Consider the following 24,565-nt stretch of genomic DNA (forward strand, 5'->3'; position numbering starts at 1 on the left):
GATCATTTGTGGCCATTAAATTCGAATAAAGCACTAAATCTACAGTAGCAACTCACTCAATATTCTCAGTACCCACCCGTCAGTTCAATGTCTAGTCAGTTCAACGTCTTGATTTACATTTGGGTGAATTCTCAACAAATGTGAATAGAATATGAAATCAACAACGAATGTCACCATGTCGTTGGATTTAGGCTAAAAGTTGGGTGAAAAAAATATGAAATTCCCTTATGATGACGTCTTTTTGCAAATCCAATCAGTTTCCCACGTCGATTCAGCGTCTTGATATAGTTTTTGCTGTCGTTGAAATGACGTGGAAACAACATCGATTCAACCAGTTTTTGCCATGCGAGCAGTCTTACATCTCCAATCTTGGAAGACTCATGGTTGAAGACCTTCAAGAGGTCTGGTATGAAATAATCTCAAGAGTTGTGTGTCTGGCACTGATGAGTGCAAACGCGTGTGGTTTCACAGTGATAGAGACCTTTCAGCATCAGATGACATTTTGTGAAGGAATGAAACAGGGCCTCATATCTGCACGAGACTGCATTCAATAGGTTGGACTCTCTTGACAGGCCTTTATACATACCACCACCAGGTCTGCATCACATCACCTGTCACTATCTTCAGTATCTCTCTCCAGTAACACACGGCACCCACATGCACGCTCACACACTCACACAAACACACACACACAAACACAAACATATGCACACACCCATACCTTGTCCTTATCTTTATAACTGTGGGCGATGCCCTGGTTTTAACAGCTGAATAGCACCTCTTCACGAGGGAGGATATTACAGCTGAATGACATATACTGGATCTGTCAGGGGCGAAGGCTATAGATGAGTCTCTCATCTAGGCATGGTGAAGGCTTCTGTCACCGGCGTGTACAGCATCTCATCTCAGCCCGCTCCGCTCTCTCAGCGCTTTCTGCTCCTCTCAGCCTCATATATTTACTCCACAGCGTGGATGACAAATAAATACCACACCTCAATAATGCCAGACCTGGCCCTGTAAACGACAACATTTCATGAATATAGGGGGACCTCTCTGTTTCAGGTGTTTCCTCTGGGCCTGTGACGAGAAAGTGACAGGTTTAAAGAGTTCTGTGTGACACAACCAGTGGCAGCTTCTGAGTAGACACACTTCTGAGTAGAGACACTCTCTCTCTCTCTCTCTCTCTCTCTCTCTCTCTCTCTCTCTCTCTCTCTCTCTCTCTCTCTCTCTCTCTCTCTCTCACACACTCTCACACACACACACACACACACACACACACACACACACACACACACACACACACACACACACACACACACACACACACACACACACACACACACACACACACACACACACACAGTCCCACAGATGCTGTCTGGCCAGCCTCATCCATCTCGGAGATCAGGGAAAGTGACAGATTAATTACACTCCAGTCTTTAGTCAAGTGGTCACCAGCCTCAACTAACCAATCCACGTGAAGATGAGTTCAACCCTACAGTCTGACCCCTAGAACCATAACAACCCCCACCGCCACACTGCTATATTCCCTCCAACTCATAAATCCATCAGACTGGCTTCCCCATGAGAGCTGCCGTAGCCTGGTTTCCATGGCTACATGGAAAACACTGTCGCTGTAGCAGCCCTATGAACTAATTGAGGCAATTATATCTGAGGAGCAGCTGCTCTACCAGTCCCCTCCCCCATCGTACCGCCCCTCCCGCAATCAACCCCACTCACTCCAGCTATGATGCTCCACTCCCACTCATTGGTTGTGTCTCCCTACTCAGACATTGCATGCATCAACCAATGGTTGCATGGCACGTCATCAACATCGACTGACAGATTGCTTTAACATTTGATGCGGTTAGCTGATACGTAAAATACCTATCCAGGCGAGGTAAGATCTGGCAGGCGTCCGATGAAATGACTTGTCTTAACAAAAAACCACTCACTTATTTTGTATGTAAAACCTACCCTCCTCTAATAAGCTGCTGGAGCAAAACAACAAGTGAGTGGTTTGTGCTTTTTGATTGTGTTTGGGAGAATAGTGACTATATTAAAAGGAGTGCAGGGTGAGGCCGTGATACTTGGACACGCATTGGAGTGTGTGGATGCATGTAGAGAAAATAGAGCACTGGGTGAGGGCATGTGTGCAAACACTCTTCAATGCATCTCTGTGTGTGGATGCCAGGAAGCTAGCGTGCATCCTTAAATGATTTTATGGGCAGTTATTGTAAATGTGTGCATGCCAGTATGTGTCAGAGCGCCCGTGCCAGTCTGTGGGCATGCACTTCATGGATGACTGAATCTATAGCAAACACTGTGAGCCTAAATGCCACTGGCAATATGAATGGGCTGTCTAAAAAAAAGAATGCTTGTTTATTATCTGCTACAGTTTGAGAGGGATAGGCATGTGGGGATTCCAAACTAGCAGGTATTTTGAGGGTGGGGGATGGTCTGCAGTCAGAGCATAGCAGTGTCCTTATCTACCTTTTGCAGATTGTCTGTGTGTGTGTGTGTGTGTGTGTGTGTGTGTGTGTGTGTGTGTGTGTGTGTGTGTGTGTGTGTGTGTGTGTGTGTGTGTGTGTGTGTGTGTGTGTGTGTGTGTGTGTGTGTGTGTGTGTGTGTGTGCGTGAGTGCGTGCGTGCGTGCGTGCGTGCGTGTCTCTGTGTGCATGTGTGTGTGTGCGTGTGTGTATGTGTATGTGTGGATACAGTGCAGGTGGAACAGCAGAGTTGCATTTCTACTTCATGGTGGAATGATCTGAACAGTATGAATTCAAAAATATGTTACAGGAAGATGACCATAGAATCTGATATTATGAGGCAGTAAAGCTGATTATAACAGTTTTCTGTTCAGTTTCTAAGAGAACAGCTATCAGTCCTCCGGTATTCTTCAACATATTTGTAGGCGATTCCTTGAGTTTACGTAAATGACTTATTTCAGTCAATATGCACTCCAGAATAGTGTAACCATGTAGTGGAGACATCAACTTTAAAAGAAAAATCTAATAAATGTGGCATTTAAAACATGATGCACGAGGGCGAAAGTCAAGAGTAGGTTGGAAGGTTTCCTATTCCAAAATAACTCATTAATAAATTACGAATGTGCCATAATGCAAAAGGACAAGACCTTTGGCGCACATGTAAAAAGGCCAGGGGCAGGACTCATGAGGAGAGTTATTTGATATTCAGCCATGGCATTTTCCCTGCACTCGCACACACACACACACACACACACACACACACACACACACACACACACACACACACACACACACACACACACACACACACACACACACACACACACACACACACACACACACACACACACCCATCTGCCCATCTGCTGAATAATTCAAGGTGTCTATCTGTAGAGTAGGCTTCTAAAGATCAGGTAAAGGCTGTTATTACCGCTGCTACTTTGCTTTGTTCTTCCAGTGGAACTCAAAGTGTGACTGTCTGTGTGCTCCAAGGGGATTCATGAGATCATCCTTTTCAGTATAATCAGTGGGGAGTTCTGCATATACAATGCAGCGTTACGTTCTCAAATGGTTAGAATACCTTGGAACATGTGATTACAAGTATAGTAGTGTAATAGTCCCTGCTCCCTGCTGGAATGATTTCCTGATACCATAAGTGGTACTCTTTCCATGTTGTAAACCATCCAGATGGGGCTGTCCCTCTGAGCACATATCCCTGCTGTAGGAGAGACTCCAAATGGAGCCCGGTGACGTCTGAGCGTTGATTTAACTGGGCAAGTGTGCAGCTGTCCACTCCTGCGCTCACAATGTGGCACCTGAAACAACAGATGATCACACCAGCTGACTGAAAACCACCAGCGTGGCTGAGACTGGCATTACAGCAGCGAGGTGTCATAGTTATAAAAACCAGCAACAAAACCTCAAACAGCCCCTCGTGATTTGAGTCAGACAGCGCGCTGAATCATAACAAAGCCGGCTCAGCAACGGTTGGTATGTCAACAAAGGAACCTGTGCAGAAACTAAGTCCAGAACTGTAACAGACCATGATTAAGTTCACTTACCACCCCTCAAATAAGAGAAACATTGTAAAGGGTTCAAATCTGTATTGTCCCTTCACTCAGTAGTGATCTCAACAAAGTGTTGAAGTGTCAGGATAGTACTGATGAGCCTGTTCACAGCCATCCTATAATTGCGTTGCATTCTGTTGTTTTATGTTGCAGTGTATTGCACCAGGGTGACCATGACAACAGCTATACAGCGTCAGAAGCCCAACAGCCAGATAGAGTAAGTGTTCCGGGCCAGGACCCAGGGCAGAGTCCGAGTCAGCCTGTCCGTCTCCATGACTCTATACCCAGCCCTCCCCAACCTGCAGCCAGCCAGCCATACTCACTCCCCATCTCTATATATAGTCGCCTGCCAGGGCCTGCTAAAAATAGACACAGTCTGCGCTCCATCTCCTTTCCTTTCCTCTGTGGCTTCATGGACTCTGAGACCTTCCCCTCTCAGCTTGTTCTTCAGAGATCCAGGTGAGGGAGTCAGGGGTTGAATCAAGAGGATATCAGCGGTGTGTTACACACTGGCCCTGCACTGTGCCATAGTAATAATATTCCACAATGGGGGGCCCGAAGAGGAAAAAACAGTGGAGGGAGACAGAGGAAATCTGTTCAGCAGAGAGACTATTCATTAGATTAGTTTACAACCCTCCAATAGAAATGAATCAGAAAATTGGTGTGCTGTGCATAAGATTGCATTTGCCACAAAATTGTTGTTATGTGGATAAAGACAGTGGGGGCACAGTATGATGACCGATTAGAGATTAAGCTGGTGTTTACAATATCTTCATGCACAGTAAAACCATGTCTCACTTCCGCAGGCTGAAAGGAAATGAGTGGCTTGCTCAAATTAACATTAAAAATAACCAAGGCGTGTTGACTGTGTTAGTCAGGAAGGCTCCTGGGGAGCACAAAGCCAAAGAATGTAGGAAAAACAAGTCACATTTCCTTTTCCAGCTGCTGCCTGTTACATAGGCAGGGTGAGATGGGACACTCACTTTAAACAAAGAACGCTCCCCTCAGCAACATTAGTCTTCCTTTGCCTCCCAGTGTACCGGATATAGCTAGAAGAGCGAAGAGGCAACACACTCTCTCTAGCTTGTCATAATAGGGTAATGATATGTCCTGTTATGTGTCATCACAACACATTCACAGGAACATTTCCATATTCTATTCTATTATATTCTATTAATTGCTGTTTTCAACCATGCCAGCACAAAATAAATAACCCAGAAACAATAAAGAGCCGATGCAATGTAAATTCACTCTCCATTAAGCCGTAGCAAGTTCTGTGAGAATTGAGCTCCAGAGTAGAACGCTGTCTGAGGCAGTAAGAGGCGTGGGTGGGCAGTGAGGGACACTAGGGCAGGAGGAAGGAGATGAGATTCCTGGGTGTGAAATGAAGGAGGCTCTGGCTGCTGTTTCAGTTGGGCAGCGGGGAGTTGTAGGGCAGTAGGCTATGGCAGGCAGCTAGGAACCCTAACCAGCAGGGAGTAACACACAGCAGTGTACGGTACCACTGGATCTGTGCCCGGGGCCGTGCTCTGGGCCAGCCTGGTCTCTGAGGAAACAGAGCAGATGAGGTGCATGCGTTAACCCTTAACACACTGAAACCGCAGACAAGAAAAAGCTTTTTAAAAGCACATTTGTAAGATGAAAAAATGGCTTATGAATTATTTGACATTGCATGAGCGGCCAGATCAGAGTATTGTTCCCCGGCCTCAGCTTGCTGGCAGGATATGCGGTGGCATCACTCTGTCTGACAGAAACATTATGTGGGGAGAACAGAGGCAACAGACAGACAGACAGACAGACAGACAGACAGACAGACAGACAGACAGACAGACAGACAGACAGACAGACAGACAGACAGACAGACAGACAGACAGACAGACAGACAGACAGACAGACAGACAGACAGACAGGCAGGAAGGAAGAGGATGATTATGGATCTAATGAAAGTATCATGAATAAACCAACCCCAGGATGTATAAGTCCCATTAGGATCTCCTCTGGGCTATTAATAACCATGAAAACCTCTACAATCAATAGATGCACTTCCTGAACCAATATCCATTTAACATGGCCAGGACCAGAGTGCTAGGGGAGCTGACCACCCATATAGTATCTTCATGGACCCATCATCTCAGCAGAACGGGCTAAGACCTCTCACTACTAACAGATATCAAGAGCACTCCCTCAGGAGTGGATTTAACGAGATGCCTTGTCATACAGGGAGGAAGTGAGACAGGTGCCTGCATCGAGCCTGAAAGGACATGAAGACCACAAAATGGAATTTTCTGAAAAATAAACAAGGATTTCATGGCATTGTCACTACCCAACTGAGAATGGAGAATGCTCTTTGAACCATATCTCCTCGAACATGACAATAATACTGTGGTTATGAAGTATCTCACTAATCCTTGTTATGAAGCCTCTCATCTTTTCAGATGCTGGTGGGTTCATTAAAAGGCCAGAAGCTATATGGCTGTCTTAGTGTGTATACACTTAAGCTCTCTGAAGTACGCTTGTGTTCGTTGACGTTGACGGAGGGAGGCAGGACCCCTCTGCGTTATCTCCACACCATCCATAGGCGTCCTTATCCCTGCCTGCCTTCTCCTGCTCTATCTGGCAGCCGCCCCATGCATGTAACACTATCCCCTGGCTCAGGGCACACCAAAGGACAGAGAGAAAAGAGAGAGAAAAGGAGAGCACCAGAGGCTTTGAACGCTGCAATTTCAGACAGAGTCATTTGAGATGAGGGATCTCCCCCCATTTTTCTCAGACAAAAACAATCATAACGGTTAAGATACTTTCAGACAGATAATAAAAGGTATGTCCCCGTGCAGGGATGGTTTTAGCTGACATTCAGTTCAGGCTTCAAAGCCTGGTGGTTTAATAACATCAGTGGTGTGACAGAGGAAGCCCACACTGGGGAGTGTGTCCATTATCACACAGCAGCTGAAGCATATTAAGAGCCAGGACGAGAGAGAAACGAGTCTGCTGCTCCACTGTCAGCTGCTGGGACGGATTAAAGAGAAAAGACAGACAGAGGGGGAAGGTATCCAGTGAAAACACACCTCTGATTAAAGCCCTTCGGCTCACGTCAGCCATGGGCCACATGACTTGGGTTCAAGTCGGGCAAAGGGTTCATCTGATTTGTCTTTTGGAAACACATCAAACAACAAGTGAAAGTATTCAGTCACAACGGCCATAGATAGATGAAGACACTGTAGTGAATCCACCCTGTTCCTCTCTGATGCTCCTGTCCTGCGGGATTGAGCCATGCTGCTTGGGCATATAGGTGTCAGACATGTGAATGTGATTGCATACCCCTAGTAGGAGAAATAATCACACATGAATACACACAAATACACTCACAAATACTACTCCAAGACACACACACACACACACACACACGCACGCACGCACGCACGCAAACACACACACGCAGAAAGCATTCATTATTAGCGTCAAAAACGAATGCTTTGCTTTTGTGTGAATCAATCATTATTTTATTCATCTGAAATGTAAGTGAGTTAATAAAGCCTTGCTGTTGCTGCTGCAAGTTAACCATTGATATGAAGATGATGTTAGTCATACACAGGTTTATGACAGACTTCAGCGACCACATTACATCTTTGCCTCTGGCATGATTGGTTGTTTCTTTGCATTCTATTACATCTCCTTTCTGTCCATGCAGCACTATGGTGTCCTGTCCCCCTGTGATTGGTCCTCATTGGGATGGACAGCATAATGTGTTCACTCTGCCTGCTGTGTTTGCAGCCTCTGTAGAGATGTGTATAGTTCTCAGCTCTCAGTTCTGACCTTCAGCTGGGAGCCCAGAGGTCAGCAGAAGATGCCACACTTCCTATCTCTCTCCTCACCCCACAGGACAGATCTGTAGTGTTCTCCCTCCCTCAGACCCTACAGGAAGCACTCCCCAACCCCTGCTTCATTAGGTATTCACACAAATGGCCAGAAGGCCCAGCCATGAAAGTGCTCCATGACCCCAAGAGTTACGCGGGGCCGGAGAGAGGCAGCATCATGGGAACATCCTGTGCTGTGTGGTTAGTGCTGATCTGATCCTCCTCCTCCTCTTTCTCTTGTTTTAAAGCCTGTCCTGTCTGTCCTGTCTGTCCTGTCTATCCCGAGCCACAGCTCTCTCTGTGGGGACTGGTGTGGCTGATCGATCAGCCTTCAGCACAGTCACACAGACAGAATACCTTGTACCGTACATGAAGAACATACAGTGCCTTCAGAAAGTATTCACACCCTTTGACTTTTTCCACATTTTGTTGTGTTCGAGCCTGAATTTATAAATTATTAAATTGAGTTTTTTTGTCACTTGCCAACACACAATGCCCATAAAGGAGATGATTGTGGACTACAGGAAAAAGAGAACCCGAGCACGCCTCCATTCTCATCGACGGGGCTGCAGTGGAGCAGGTACCTCAGCTTCAAGTTCCTTGGTGTCCACATCACCAACAAAGTAACATGGTCCAAGCACACCAAGACAGTCGTGAAGAGTGCAGGACCAAACCTTTTCCACCCTCAGGAGACTGAAAAGATTTGGCATGGGTCCACAGATCATCAAAAGGTTCTACAGCTGCACCATTGAGAGCATCCTGCCTGGTATGTCAACTGCTCGGCCTCCGACCGCAAGGTACTACAGGAACTCTATACCAGGCGGTGTCAGAGGAAGGCACTAAAAATTATCAAAGACTCCAGCCACCCTAGTCATGGACTGTTATCTCTGCTACTGCATGGCAAGCGGTACCGGAGCGCCAAGTCTAGGTCCAAGAGGCTTCGAAATGGCTTCTACCCCCAAGCCATAAGACTCCTGAACATCTAGTCAAATGGCTACTCAGACTATTTGCAATGCTCCCCCCTCACCCCCTCTTTACACCACTGCTACTCTCTGTTATCATCTATACATAGTCACTTTAATAACTCTACCTACATGTACATACTACCTCAACTAACCGGTGCCCCAACACATTGACTCAGTATCGGTACCCCCCCTGTATATAGTCTCGCTGTTGTTATTTTACTGCTGCTCTTTAATTACTTGTTACTTCTATCTCTTATTCTTATCCATATTATTTTTTTAACTGCATTGTTGATTAGGGGCTCGTAAGTAAGCCTTTCCCTGTAAGGTCTACACTTGTTGTATTCGGTGCATGAGACTAATACAATTTTATTTGATTTGATTTGAATTTCAAAGGGGAACTATCTTTTTCGAAAATGATGAAAAACTGAAATGTCTTGAATCAATACAGTAAGTATTCAACGCCTTTGTTATGGCAAGCCTAAATAAGGTCAGGAGTAAATTAAGTAACAATAAGTTTATTATTATTATTATTCATTATTTACAATTATCAGTAAGGTCCCTCAGTCGAGCAGTGAATTTCAAACACAGATTCAACCACAAAGACCTGGGAATTTTTCCAATGCCTCGCAAAGTAGGGCACCTATTGGTAGATGGGTAAAAATAATATATTAATTACACATGGGATGGTGTATCAATACACCCAGTCACTACAAAGAGACAGGCGTCCTTCCTAACTCAATTGCCGGGGAGGAAGGAAACAGTAACTTTAAAACAGTTACAGAGTTTAATGGCTATGATAGGAGAAAACTGAGGATGGATCATCAACATTGTAGTTACTCCACAATACTAACCTACTGTAATTGACAGAGTGAATAGAAGGAAGCCTGTATAAAATTTTAAAAAGCCAAAACATGCATCCTATTTGCAACATGGCACTAAAGTAATACTGCAAAACATTTGGCAAAGCAATTAACTTTTTGTCCTGAATACAAAGTATTATGTTTGGGGGAAATCCAATACAACACTGAGTACCACTCTCCATATTTTCAACATAGTGGTGGCTGCATCATGTTATGGGTATGCTTGTAATCATTAAGGACTGCAGAGTTTTTCAGGATAAAAAAAGACATGGAATGGAGCTAAGCACAGAGGAAAACCTGGTTCAGTCTGATTTCCACCAGAAACTGGGAGAGAAATACACTTTCCATCAGGACATTAACCGAAAACACAAGGCCAAGTATACACGTCCAAACTCGGGATGTGAACTGGGGACCCCAATCAGAAACGATGTCTTCAGGTACCCCGTAGTGCCGGAAGACGTGGGTGAACAGGGCCTCTGCAGTAAACAGGGCTGTAGGGAGACTGGGCAACAGGAGGAGACAGCAGGACTTCGAAAACCGATCCACAACGACCAGGATCGTCGTGTTCCCCTGAGACGGGGGAAGGTTGGTGAGAAAATCTACCTACAGATGTGACCATGGCCGTTGTGGAACGGGGAGGGGATGTAACTTCCATCTAGGCAGGTGTCTAGGAGCCTTACTCTGAGCACACACCGAAACAGGAAGAGAAATAAAACCTCATGTCCCTCGCTAAAGTGGGCCACCAGTACTTCCCTCTCAAATCAAAAATCAAATCAAATATATTTATATAGCCCTTCGTACATCAGCTGATATCTCAAAGTGCTGTACAGAAACCCAGCCTAAAACCCCAAACAGCAAGCAATGCAGGTGTAGAAGCACGGTGGCTAGGAAAAACTCCCTAGAAAGGCCAAAACCTAGGAAGAAACCTAGAGAGGAACCACGCTATGTGGGGTGGCCAGTCCTCTTCTGGCTGTGCCGGGTGGAGATTATAACATGGCCAAGATGTTCAAATGTTCATAAATGACCAGCATGGTCAAATAATAATAATCACAGGCAGAACAGTTGAAAATGGAGCAGCAGCACGGCCAGATCCTCCGAGAGAGAGAAAGAAAGAGAGAAAGAGAGAATTAGAGAGAGCATACTTAAATTCACACAGGACACCGGATAGGACAGGAGAAGTACTCCAGATATAACAAACTGACCCTAGCCCCCCGACACATAAACTACTGCAGCATAAATACTGGAGGCTGAGACAGGAGGGGTCAGGAGACACTGTGGTCCCATCCGATGACACCCCCGGACAGGGCCAAACAGGAAGGATATAACCCCACCCACTTTGCCAAAGCACAGCCCCCACACCACTAGAGGGATATCTTCAACCACCAACTTACCATCCTGAGACAAGGCCGAGTATAGCCCACAAAGATCTCCGCCACGGCACAACCCAAGGGGGGGTGCCAACCCAGACAGGAAGATCACATCAGTGACTCAACCCACTCAAGTGACGCACCCCTCCTAGGGACGGTATGAAAGAGCCCTAGTAAGCCAGTGACTCAGCCCCTGTAATAGGGTTAGAGGCAGAGAATCCCAGTGGAAAGAGGGGAACCGGCCAGGTAGAGACAGCAAGGGCGGTTCGTTTCTCCAGAGCCTTTCCGTTCACCTTCACACTCCTGGGCCAGACTACATTCAATCATATGACCCACTGAAGAGATGAGTCTTCAGTAAAGATTTAAAGGTTGAGACTGAGTTTATGTCTCTCACATGGGTAGGCAGACCATTCCATTAAAATGGAGCTCTATTGGAGAAAGCCCTGCCTCCAGCTGTTTGCTTAGAAATTCTAGGGACAATTAGGAGGCTTGCGTCTTGTGACCGTAGCGTACGTGTAGGTATGTACGGCAGGACCAAATCAGAGAGATAGGTAGGAGCAAGCCCATGTAATGCTTTGTAGGTTAGCAGTAAAACCTTGAAATCCGCCCCTTGCCTTGACAGAAAGCCAGTGTAGGGAGGCTAGCACTGGAGTAATATGATCAAATGTTTTGGTTCTAGTCAGGATTCTAGCAGCCGTATTTAGCACTAACTGAAGTTTATTTAGTGCTTTATCCGGGTATCCGGAAAGTAGAGCATTGCATTAGTCTAACCTAGAAGTGACAAAAGCATGGATTAATTTTTCTACATAATTTTTGGACAGAAAGTTTCTGATTTTTGCAATGTTTCGTAGATGGAAAAAAGCTGTCCTTGAAACAGTCTTGATACGTTCTTCAAAAGAGAGATCAGGGTCCAGAGTAACGCCGAGGTCCTTCACAGTTTTACTTGAGACGACTGTACAACCATTAAGATTAATTGTCAGATTCAACAGAAGATCTCTTTGTTTCTTGGGACCTAGAACAAACATCTCTGTTTTGTCCGAGTTTAAAAGTAGAAAGTTTGCAGCCATCCACTTCCTTATGTCTGAAACACATGCTTCTAGCGAGGGCAATTTTGGGACTTCACCATGTTTCATTGAAATGTACAGCTGTCATCCGCATAGTTAACATTATGTTTTCCAATGACATCCCCAAGAGGTAAAATATATAATGAAAACAATAGTGGTCCTAAAACGGAACCTTGAGGAACACCGAAATGTACAATTGATTTGTCAGGGGACAAACCATTCACAGAGACAAACTGATATCTTTCCGACAGATAAGATCTGCACCCTAAGACCCTGCACTGTCCTCCTAATTCCCAGATGACCCGAAGAGGGTAGAGTATTGTTAGTGGAATTTCTAAATTCCTATATGTTTTATAGCCAAAATCAAATTCGCACTCGCTCTAGTTCATTAATGAGGTGTAAGTTCATAAATTATGCATGAAGTAGATCGAGACCAGTCTTAAAAGCCAGGTAACAGCGTTTAATTCAAGTGAGTACTAACCACATACACACATTTCCACAGGTTATAAACTGAAAATGACATCATCAGTTTCCCACACTCTCTCCGATTCCCACAATAGCCCAGTGTTTTCAGGTCCGGAGATGTCTTCTACTCCCCTCATAAACCAGACATTCCAATCTGTCTAAAAGATATCTTCTCCTCCACAAATGGTACATCAAGGACCATTCTTATCTGTCAGAAAAGATACATCACCCCTCTCCCTTAAACTCCCCGTGAGGTACAGACAATTAATTTGTTTTGCTTACATTTTCAGTAACAGCTTAACCAAGAGCCCATACATAATAGTATTAGAATAAATGGTTCTAATTGAAATGTATACATTATTAATAATTTCAACTATAATTTCCTCCAACAAGTATGGGCCCACCAGATCAGCTTGTCGCGAACACCAGGCGGCACGTACCTACATCCCGCTGGACACTGTGGGGGCGTGGGTTCCAATCGAGATGCCTGCTCGATGTCCGCATCCACCTCCCATACCACCGGTGCCACCAGACAGGAACCCGGGAGTATGGGAATAGAATCGATGGACTGCTCCTCGGTGTCATAGAGACGGGACAGCGCATCAGCCTTAGTGTTAAGGGAACTCGGTCTATAGGAGATGGTGAACCTAAATCTGGTGAAAAACATAGCCCACCTTGCCTGACGAGGATTCAGTCTCCTCGCTGCCCGGATGTACTCCAGATTACGGTGGTCAGTCCAGATGAGAAAAGGGTGTTTAGCCCCCTCAAGCCAAAGTCTCCACACCTTCAGAGCTTTTACCACAGCCAGCAACTCCCGGTCCCCCACGTTATATATAGTTTTGCTCCGCCGGACCGAGCTTCTTTGAAAAAAAAAACACTGGTGCGGAGCTTCGGTGGCGTATCCGAGCGCTGTGATAGCACGGCTCCAACCCCATCTTCGGACTCGTCCACCTCCACTATGAATGCCAAAGAGGGGTCCGGATGAGCCAATACGGGGGCATCGGTAAACAGTGTCTTCAGATGACTAAAAGCTCTACCTCACTCCGTTCACCTTTGCAAATGCACCCCCCCCCCTTCAGCAGTGAGGTAATGGGAGCAGCCACCTGGCCAAAACCCCAGATAAACCTCCTGTAGTAATTGGCAAACCTTAAAAACTGCTGCACCTCCTTTACCGTGGTCAGAGTCGGCCAATTACGCACGGCTGCAACGTGGTCACACTCCATCACCACCCCAGATGTGGAAATGCGATACCCCAGGAAGGAAATAGCTTTTTTGGAGAACACACATTTCTCTGCCTTGACGTACAGGTAATGCTCCACCAGTCGCCCAAGTACCTTGCGCACCAGAGACACATGCGCAGCGCCTGTGGCGGAATAGATAAGAATGTCATCTATATACACCACCACACCCTGCCCGTGCAGGTCTCTGAGAATCTCGTCTACGAAGGATTGAAAGACGGCTGGAGCATTCTTCAACCATACTGCATGACCTTCGGTGGAAGTCGTGACAACTACCCTCTGTTGTGCCTTACGGTCAGATGCCGAGCAGTTGCCATTCCAGGTGGTGATGCAACCGGTCAGGATGCTCTAGATTGTGCAGCTGTAGAACTTTTGGAGAATCTGGGGACCCATGCTGAATCTTTTCTGTCTCCTGAGGGGGAAAAGGTTTTGTCGTGTCCTCTTCACGACAAATATTGTGCAATCCAGGTGTGCAAAGTTCTTAAAGACTTACCCAGAAAGTCTCACAGAAAGTCTCACAGCTTGTAATCGTTGCCAAATGTGATTCTAACATGTATTGACTCAAGGTTATGAATGGGGTATTTCATTTAAATACATTTTTAAAAATGTCTAAAAACATGTTTTAATTTGGTCATTATGAGGTATTGTGTGTAGACAAAATGTGGAATAAGTCAAGGGGTATGAATACTTTCTGAAGGCACTGAAGATGTGCAAAGCACAGCTTCACATGGCACGGCATTAAGCGTGATACTTATTCAATGATCTGCCCCTCAGTCAACCAACTAGCTTCGGGACTGCGTTCCAAGGCGGTTACAAAAAGAAACTTCAATTAAAGACATGCTCCAGTACTTTGGCAACTAATAAGTATGTTTTAAACCTCCTACTGTGGGCTGGATGTGTCAATGTGTAGTTCAAACTTGCATAATCTATTAACAGAATTACTGTCTTACCTCAATTAGCCACAAAATCCCTAGTTTGAAAGCAGCTGTTTTCTGTAAGCTCTGCTGTGCAATTGTCCCTACATTTCCCCCCCATGTGGGCCAGGCCTCTAGCAATCGAGTTCCAACCAATGAGATTCAGCACCTCACCATTTTAGTGACAACTAGCAAGAATCACATGCAACAGAGCGCGAGAGAGCTATGACGTGGTGCACATATCTACACATATGTGAAGTAGTGCGCAATTTTTGGGGACCACGTTTGGCTCCTGGGTGCTTTCAGAACTACTTGTCAATCTTTTTTTCTAAATGAGAGAACACAGTCTGCAGAAAGCATCAAGTGAGAGAGATGAAAGAGTCGTGACTCCCTGTTGTGTGCTCGCTCGATGAGGATGTGTGGAAAAAAGAGGCATTTCCACTGTGATAGAGAGAGGCTGATTATGTGTGATTATGCTGCACTCAGTGCATGTTGAGGTTACTGCAGACTACAGCTCATCACAACAACACCCTGCAAAAAAACTACTATCGTTTGGGGAGGATGAACAGAGGGGCATGTAGCAACCCTGCCTGCCTGCCTGTAGCCACGGGACTCGTGTGGAGAGAGGATGAGAGATGAGAGGATGAGAGCTGCTTTCGTCAGAGCGCGTGGTGCTGATGCAGTACAGAGGGTGCGGAGAGAGAGAGCAGGCTACACTGTGGAACAGCCCCACTGGTTGACTCTGTGGTGCTGCAGAAGGAGGCACAGCAGACATGGGAACAGCCACTCTGTTTGGTTATAAAAGGTACCTGAATCACAGGGAAAGGCAAGGGCCTCCCAGTCTGAGAGGTGGTGACGCAGATGCTTCTGTTTTTGAGCAGAATGATGACGCAGACGCTGACTTTTATTCCTGCTGAACGTTCTCATCATTCACATTCATGGCCCTACGTGTGTCTACGTGGTGGAGAGTTCTGAAATAACAAAGATAAAGCAGACAGAACCATGAAGGGTTTTACAACAATGGTGTAAGGTATATACACTGAGTGTACACAACATTAAGAACACCTGCTCTTTCCATGACATAGACTGACAAGACGAATCCAGGTGAAAGATACGATACCTTATTGATATCACTTGTTAAATCCACTTTGATCAGTGTAGATTAAGGGGGAGGAGACAGGTTAAACGCTCAACAGTTTGTGTTGTGTGTAAAGAAGCGTCCCCCACCCAAAGGACACCCAGCCAACTTGACACAACTGTAATATTTGGCATAGTTAGTGTACATTATGTGCTGACAGTGTAATGAAAATGTGCTTGTTTAGGCTAACCTTGTTCAAATCAATGCACGCTCTATAATTTAGCTGTTGAAAAAGAAAATGCATTAAACATCTAAATCATTCTCCATGTGCTAAATCCTATGTCATGTAATTCTACACAGGCAGATCGTTAGTTATCCTAAATGACTAGCCCCATTCCAGTTCCCATGCACTCAGGCTGGGCATGAGAGAGAGATTGAGCACGAGAGAGAAAGAGATATGATAAGGACTTAGGCCTAGATTCAATCAGATCAAGTGTTAACCAGCGATAGCCAACACCCGCATAGCTGATGTTTTGGCAGTGTCTGAGGTGGAACTGCATTGGAGCTGTCAAATCGGTGAGCAGCTGCTCTTGCACTGATGTGCAGTTTGCGAACAATTCGTTCTTTTTGAACAACTCTTTCACTGATTTGAGAGTCTGAGTTTTTCTGAGTGACTCGTTCATTTTAGTTGTTCGTTTGACCTAGTGCTGGCCGCAGTGAGTCCTACAGCAGGATTAATACCGGCTCCTCTGGCTCAGCTTCTCCAGCCTCAGAGACGTGCTCCGATCATCAACTGTCTGTCATAATAGGAGCAAGAAAATAGATTGTGAGCGTAGAGGGAAAAAATACATGTTTAAGAGCTGATAGTTGATCGGATGGTGCAAGAATGAATACAATTGATAATTGAATGTTGTGATGGACACAGCTTTGTAGGACCAAACATACATAGCCTCTGGTCAACAAACTCAAACTCGATAACTAATTGTTTGAGGGGCTACAGTTCTCAAACAACATTCTCAAACAACCGCAGTCAAGCAATGCATTCCGCCAACAGTCGTTCACCATCTAGTCCGGTTGTGGTCACATCTAGGCCTCGCTTCAAATGTAGCAATAAATAATCTTATTTATATGCCTATCAATCATGTACATTATTTAAAGCACAAATGACAGAGCCAATAGTTTTTGGATCATCATTCGCCGTACCTGCATACTCTGGGCATTACTGACTCAAATGAATGAAATTAGTCGAAAGATTTGTTCTTTTGACTGAAGGAGTCGAAAAGATCAGAGTCAGTAAGAAGAGATGAACTTCCCAGCGCTATTGTCACGAAGCCAGCCACACTTGTCCAACCCGCGCTAGAAGTTCAGAACTATAAAGTTTAGGCTATATAGAAATAATGGAGCTTTATTATTATTTATTTTACAAGAGACAAAATTCACAAATTCTACAGCACAACGGCAGAGTCATGTCTGAAGTGAAAAACTACTAATGACTCAATTATTCATGCCTTCTAGGAATGTTACCAAATTAAAAAGTTATGGGCGGAGTTGGAAAGATGGAAGTCAGAGGTACTGCAATGTAAATGTACTATTAATTCATCTTCCTGTATATTTCAAGACATGACAGACAAGGGTGCAGTAGATACCCGATGGGTTGAACAATACTCTTCTCATCAATTATCTTTAAAAAATGTATACTCAAAAACTGGAAATCAGCCAATCTTCCGTCGTTCACACAATGGAAAGGCTAAATTCTTTATTGTCTATACATTTAAAGAGTGTGGGCGATGGAGAGAAACAAAATGGTGCGGTTTGAGGCCATGTGGCAGAAAGTGATAAGGGTGCTGGAGATATTGGTGGGGGCTAGTGGGTCTAGGCAGGTGTGATGTAGTGATGTTTGTATGTGTATGTTTTGTATTGTTTATCAAATATAAAATAAAATCTTCTAATAAAAAAAATAAAAAAATAATGACCTCGAAATTGAAAATCATTCAACCAGATAATGAGGATTTCAATCAGCCTAATCGAAGTGTACGTTAGATTACATCGCACATCCTAGTGTTCGAACAAGGCTGCATGGGATTCCTCTTAATGCAACTCTGTGCAGCCAATGCTAATGTCCACTTTAGGTGTAATGCTGGGAGTAGCTTGTGAATTTGACAGCTCTAACGTAGTTCCACCTCCGACACAGTCAAAACATCAGCTACACGGATGTCGGAGAAAGCTGAGCTGATTGAATTGGGCCCTGAATCACAGGCTGACAATTGGCACTGCTGCCCATCCCCCATAATAACAGGCAGGCAGGCAAGCTGGCTGGAATTTGAAGATTTCTCAGAGGGCAAGCAGGATAAATTCTAGAAGGATAAAATTCACCTGTCCTTGTGTCGCCCCCAGGTGTCACCCCCAGATGTCACTCATCTTCCCCACTTATCCTCTGGGTATTTATACCTGTGTTTTCTGTATGTCTGTTGCCAGTTCGTCTTGTTTGTCAAGCTTACCAGCATTTGTCCTTTCAGCTCTGATCTTTTCCAGCCTCTATTTTTCTCGTCCTCCTGGTTTTTGACCCTTGCCTGTCCTGACCCTGTACCTTGCTGCCTGACCACTCTGCCTGTCCCTGTCCCTTACCCTGAGCCTGCCTGCCGCCCGGTACCTATGCACAGTCTCTGGATTATCGACCCCTGCCTGCCTTGACCTATCATTTCCCTGCCCCTGTTGTTACAATAAACATTGTTATTTCACACAGTCTGCACATGTGTCTTACCTTGATACCTGATAGTACAAACTGGCCATGGCTGACCCAGCAGACTTGGACCAGCTCCGCAATGCCATCTCCTCCCAAGGATCCACCACTGGTAGGCACGAGGAGTTGCTTCGCAGTCTGATGGAAGGGTTCAAGGCTGTGGACGAACGTCACGACCTAGCCTTGGACGCATTGCGGGAGCAATTCCGTGGGTTGCCTACTAGGCAGCCTACCATGACGGTAACCTCCCTGCCCCTCTGTAACCGAGCTGGTAGCAGCGGCGTCACCCCGGTTTCCCGGGAACCCCTCTTACCTCCCCCGGAACGCTATGATGGAGATTCCAGAACCTGCCGGGCTTTTCTCTCCCAGTGTTCCCTTGTTTTCAGGCTGCAGCCTTCTTCGTTCCCCTCGGACTGCTCGAAGATAGAGTACATTATTACGCTGATGTCCTGGAGGGCACTCACCTGGGCCATAGCGGTGTAGAAGCAACAATTCGCTGTCTGTCTCAGTCTGGAGATATTCGTGGTGGAGGTGAGAAAGTTTTTCGAGGCTCCGGTGTCCGGGAGAGAGGCTGCCCAGAAGTTACTCCAGCTTCGGCAGGACACCCTCAGTGTGGCAGACTATGTGGTGGATTTCCGCACACTAGCAATGGAGGGTACCAGGAACCCTGAATCGCTGTTCGACATATTCCTGCACGGATTATCGGAGGAGGTAAAGGGTGAGCTGGCAGCCCAAGAACTAGCAACGGATCTGAGCTTACCAGAGTCCCTTCAAGAGCCTTCGGAGACTGCTGATTCACCTCTTACCGAGCAGATGCAGCTCGGTAGGGCTAGACAGTCTCCAGCCGAACATGTACACAGACTTAAGACCCAGTGTTGTCTGTATTGCGGTACTGTCGGTCATTTTGTGTCTACCTGTCCCTTCAAGAGACCTAGCTCATTTGTTGGAGTGAGTACGCTGGTGGGTCTTATTGTACTTCTCCTCTTACTCGCCCCCCTCTCCATGCCACCAGTCCAAGTCTCTCCAGGTACTCATCACCTCGGGGGCCGATGGACGTTACCCTGGCATCCGAGTTGGGCATCCCCACTCAACCCCCCTCCATTCCCATGGCTGTTAGAGCGCTGGATGGGTCTTTATAGGCCGGGTCACCCACCAAACCACCCTTGTCAACCTACGAATGTCGGGGAACCACAGTGAAATTATCTAATTCCTTCTGGTTGAGTCTCCTCAGGTTCCTGTGGAATTGGGATTCTATTGACTTCAGTGACACAATCCCTCCATTGACTGGGCTACTGGTGTCATTGTGGGCTGGAGCCCGTCCTGCCACACTCATTGCCTGAAGTCAGCTCTGCCTGCCCCGGGACGTCTTCCTGGGGGCTTGGAAATTGCCACGGACCTCTCCGCCAGCTCCGCAGAGTCCCAGGACCTCCAGGAGGGGTTCAGTAAGGCTCGGGCCACTTCGCTTCCGCAGCACCGACCGGTATCCAAGAAGGTCAAGCCTGAGGCGCTGACACACCGCTATAGTGCCACGGCTACACCCCCGGAGGCCGAGACCTTTCCCCCCGCTCCAAGATCATTAGCCCCTCTGCTGTCCGTCCTCTGTTGCCTCGAACCCTCCATATTTTTTGACCTTTTCTGTGTCTAGAGTCAAAACCATGTCTGACTTCCCCTTGTCTTCTGTTTCTAGGCCCATCCCTCCCCCTGTGTCATCGATGGCCAGCCAGCGTACATGATGAGACGTCTCCTGAGGGTTCGACCACGAGGCAGGGGTTTCCCGTACCTGGTTGATGGTCCGGAGGAGAAGTGCTTGGTTCCCACTAAAGACATCTTGGACCCAGCCCTCATCGCCGACTTTCACCGCCGGCACCCCAGTCAACCAGGTACCCGCCCAGGTGGAATGCCAGGTGGCGTCCCTAGAGGGGAAGGGGGAGGGGTACTGTCACTCCCGGATCTGTTTCACCTGTCCTTGTGCTTGTCTCCACCCACCCAGGTGTCGCCCATCTTCCCTAATTATCCTCTGGGTATTTATACCTGTGTTGGCTGTCTGGGCCAGTTTTTCTTGTTTGTCAAGCTTACAAGCATTTGTCCTGTCAGGTCCTGTCTTTTCCCAGCCTATCTTTTTCTCATCCACCTGGTTTTTGACCCATGCCTGTCCTGACCCTGTACCCGCCCGCCTGACCACTCTGCCTGTCCCTGACCCTGAGCCTGCCTGACGTCCGGTACCTTTGCTCCTACTCTGGATTATCCACCCCTGCCTGCCTTGACCTGTCGTTTCCCTGCCACTGTTACAATGAACATTGTTACTTCACAGTCTGCATTTGTGTCTTACCTTGATACCTGATAAAAAGTCCTCTAGGACGCATGCTGGTGTTGGTTTTCGTATGATAATTTCAATTCCCATGCCATTGTAGATATCGTGATACTTTGGATGCATTTTAATTGCAATATATTGACAATTGCATCTGGGTATTTCCATAAGTGAGGGAAAGGTGAGGAGGACTGATCAATAACTTTGATTAATTGATTTAATTTAATTGGTTATTTAAATTCCATAACATTGTGCAAACAGCAGACTGTTTGTGTTCCACATTTACCAGCTAGAATGAGGCTGTCTAGGGTTTAGTTTTAGACTGAAGTGAGCTCCATGATCTTTTCTTCAGTTATCAGCCTCTACTCTTTCATTGGAAAAACAGTTGCTGAAGATACTGTGCTCACAGGCACACAGACGCACACACGCAAGCACGAGCATATGCACACACACATACATAAACACACACACACTTCAGGAATCCACGATTACGTTAGTTCCCAGTAAGGGAAGATCTCATCCTGCTGTCATTGGCTGGCGGATGGGTGAGGTCTGCTGCAGAAACAGGCAGAGAGGGAGGGGGCTCCCCTGCGTGCACACACAAACACACACACACACACACACACACACACACACACACACACACACACACACACACACACACACACACACACACACACACACACACACACACACACACACACACACACACACACACACACACACACACACACACACACACACACACACACACACACACACACACAGAGACACACACACACACACACAGACACACACACACACACACACACACGACTCACAGAGCGCTTGTGATTCCCTCTCATCACTCACAGCAGTGGTGTTCAGTTACACCTCCCCTGAATTATTGACAAGAGAACCACCTCCACTATACTCACAATATTTCCAGGGCGTGTAAATGTTTTATTAAGCAAAGTAATATCTGACATTTCTGGGCATCTCACCTACGCAGCTATGCAGCCGCAATCAGGGAAGTGAGACTCCACCGTTGTTAGAAATATCACCCAGTTTCGGGTATACCTCACCACGTTATGTATAGTTATGCTTTCCCGGGGTAACATGGCCTAAGCATGGACAGCTGTTCACTGTAAGCGTTAGGTCAGGTTTCAGTACAGTGCAGTGGCTCAGCTTGGCTCTCCACACAGGGAGAGATTACCTCTTTGGCTGCATGGGAGGGGGGAGCAGCTGCTCTGCCTTTCAACATGCAGGGTGACTCTAAACCAGGCATAACCGGGGGCCCCCAGAGGTTTGAATGGAGATCCACACGACACACACAACTACGTTCTACATGATCTGAAACTGTGAAGCCAGAAATAAAATCTGGGTTGCCATCACATCATTGAATTCCTATCGTGACTTTGATGAATGTATTTGATATTTATTGAATTCAAACATCTAGCCTATCATATTGTCACGACTTCCTCCGAAGTTGGTGCCTCTCCTTGTTCGGGCCTTGTTCGGTGGTCGACGTCACCGGCTTTCTAGCCGCCACTGATCTACATTTCTTTTTCCATTTGTTTTGTCTGTATTGTACACACCTGGTTCCCATTACGTTTGAATTATTTCCCTATTTAACCCTCTGGAGCCACCATGGTTTTGTGCGTGTTTATTGTTGTCAGTTGTCTCGTGTGATTCTGGATTTTCGTTCTCCTTGTTGGAAAATTATAAAGAGTAAAGTTACTATTATTACTCATCTCTGTGTCCTGCGCCTGACTCCGCCTTACCCACATCACCTAGACTCTGACAGAAACACGCACCTTCAATGGAGTCAGCAGGTGCACGCAGCCCTCCTCTATCTATGGAGCAGCGCGTCCAGCAGCACGCGACTATGTTGCAAAGTCTCGGCACAGCCATGGATCGCGTGCTGCAAACCATGGAGTGATGGGAGAGAGGGTTTTGTCCAGCAACCCCATCATCATCACCCCAGCTCCCACAACAACCCACACCGCTGTCCACCCCTCTTTCACCTGGATGCAGTGGGATTCGGCTCGTGCTCCCGAGGGTATACGATGGAATGGTTGCAGGGTGCCAGGGGTTCCTACTCCAGCTGGGGCTCTACCTGGCAACCGTTCACCCAGATCCTTCGGGACGCGAGAGTGTAAACGCCCTCATCTCCTGTTTGACTGGTAGAGCACTCGAATAGGCCAACGCAGTCTGGGGAAGGGAAGGACCGACGTTGGACAATTATGAGGATTTTACCTGCCGCTTCCGGGCGGTTTTCGATCATCCACCTGAAGGGAGAGCGGCGGGGGAACGCTTGTATAATCTCATACAGAGGATGAGGAGCGCACAAGACTTCGCTTTTGACTTTCGAACTCTGGCCGCCGGCGTGGGATGGAATAGTGGGGCCCTGACCGACCACTACAGGTGTGGTCTACGCGAAGACGTTCGTAGGGTGCAGGCTACTGCAGGGACACCACCCTTACCTTTGACCAGCTGGTGGACCTATCCATCAGGCAGGATAACCTGTTGGCCTCCCGCGGACGTCCGGATCGAGGTCCGTCAGTTCCATCCCCCAGCACCTCAGATCCGACGCCGATGGAGCTAGGAGGTGCTGCTATGAGGGGGATCGGAGGGGAGGATCGGAGGGGGGGCATTCTCTGCACCACCTGTGCAGGCCGCAGAGTGCACACTGCTGGTCGCTGTTGGGGAGGTTCTCCAGGGAGTCGAGGCAGCAGGCAGGGCGCTGGTGGATCATCCCAGGTGAGTAAGCACCCGACTCACCCAGAGCTTCCTGTTTCGCACCTGTGTGTATGTATAGAATTTCCTGAGTTTACCCCGCATTCCCAGCATAAGGCGCTAGTAGATTCAGGTGCAGATGGGAACTTTATTGAAATTAGATTAGGGATCCCTATTGTTTCTGTTGATGTGCTCTTCCCTGTACATGCCTTAGATAGTTGTCCTTTAGGGTCGGGACTGATCAGGGAGGTCACAGCTCCACTATGTATGATAATGCAGGGGGATCATAAGGAGAGAATTAGTCTCTTTCTGATCGATTCACCTGCGTTTCCTGTGGTGTTGGGGCGTCCCTGGTTGGCGGATCATGACCCCACTATTTTGTGGAAACAGGGGGCTCTCAAGGGATGGTCACGTCAGTGCTCAGGGAGGTGTGTAGGTGTTTCCATAGGTGCAACTATGGTGGAGAGTCCAAACCAGGTCCCCACCATGCACATGCCGATTTGGCTCTCGCCTTCTGTAAAAAGAAGGCGACTCAATTACCACCCCATCGATGGGGGGGATTGTGCGATAAATCTCATGGTAGACGCAGCACTTCCCAGGAGACACATGTATCCTTTGTCACAGGAGGAGACGGCGGCTATGGAAACATATCTCTCCGAATCTCTGGGACAGCGATACATTCGGCCTTCCACTTCACCTGCCTCCTCGAGTTTATTTTTTGTGAAGAAGAAGGATGGAGGTCTGCGCCCGTGTATTGACTATCGAGGTATAAATCAGATCACAGTGAAGTACAGTTACCCACTGCCTCTCATAGCCAATGTGACAGAGTCATTGCACAGGATGCGCTTCTTCACAAAATTGGATCTCAGGAGCGCTTGCAACCTGGTGCGTATCCGGGAGGGGGATGAGTGGAAGACAGCATTTAGTACCACCTCTGG

Source organism: Oncorhynchus nerka, linkage group LG7 (genome assembly GCF_034236695.1).
Source record: "Oncorhynchus nerka isolate Pitt River linkage group LG7, Oner_Uvic_2.0, whole genome shotgun sequence".
NCBI classification, from domain to species: domain Eukaryota; kingdom Metazoa; phylum Chordata; class Actinopteri; order Salmoniformes; family Salmonidae; genus Oncorhynchus; species Oncorhynchus nerka.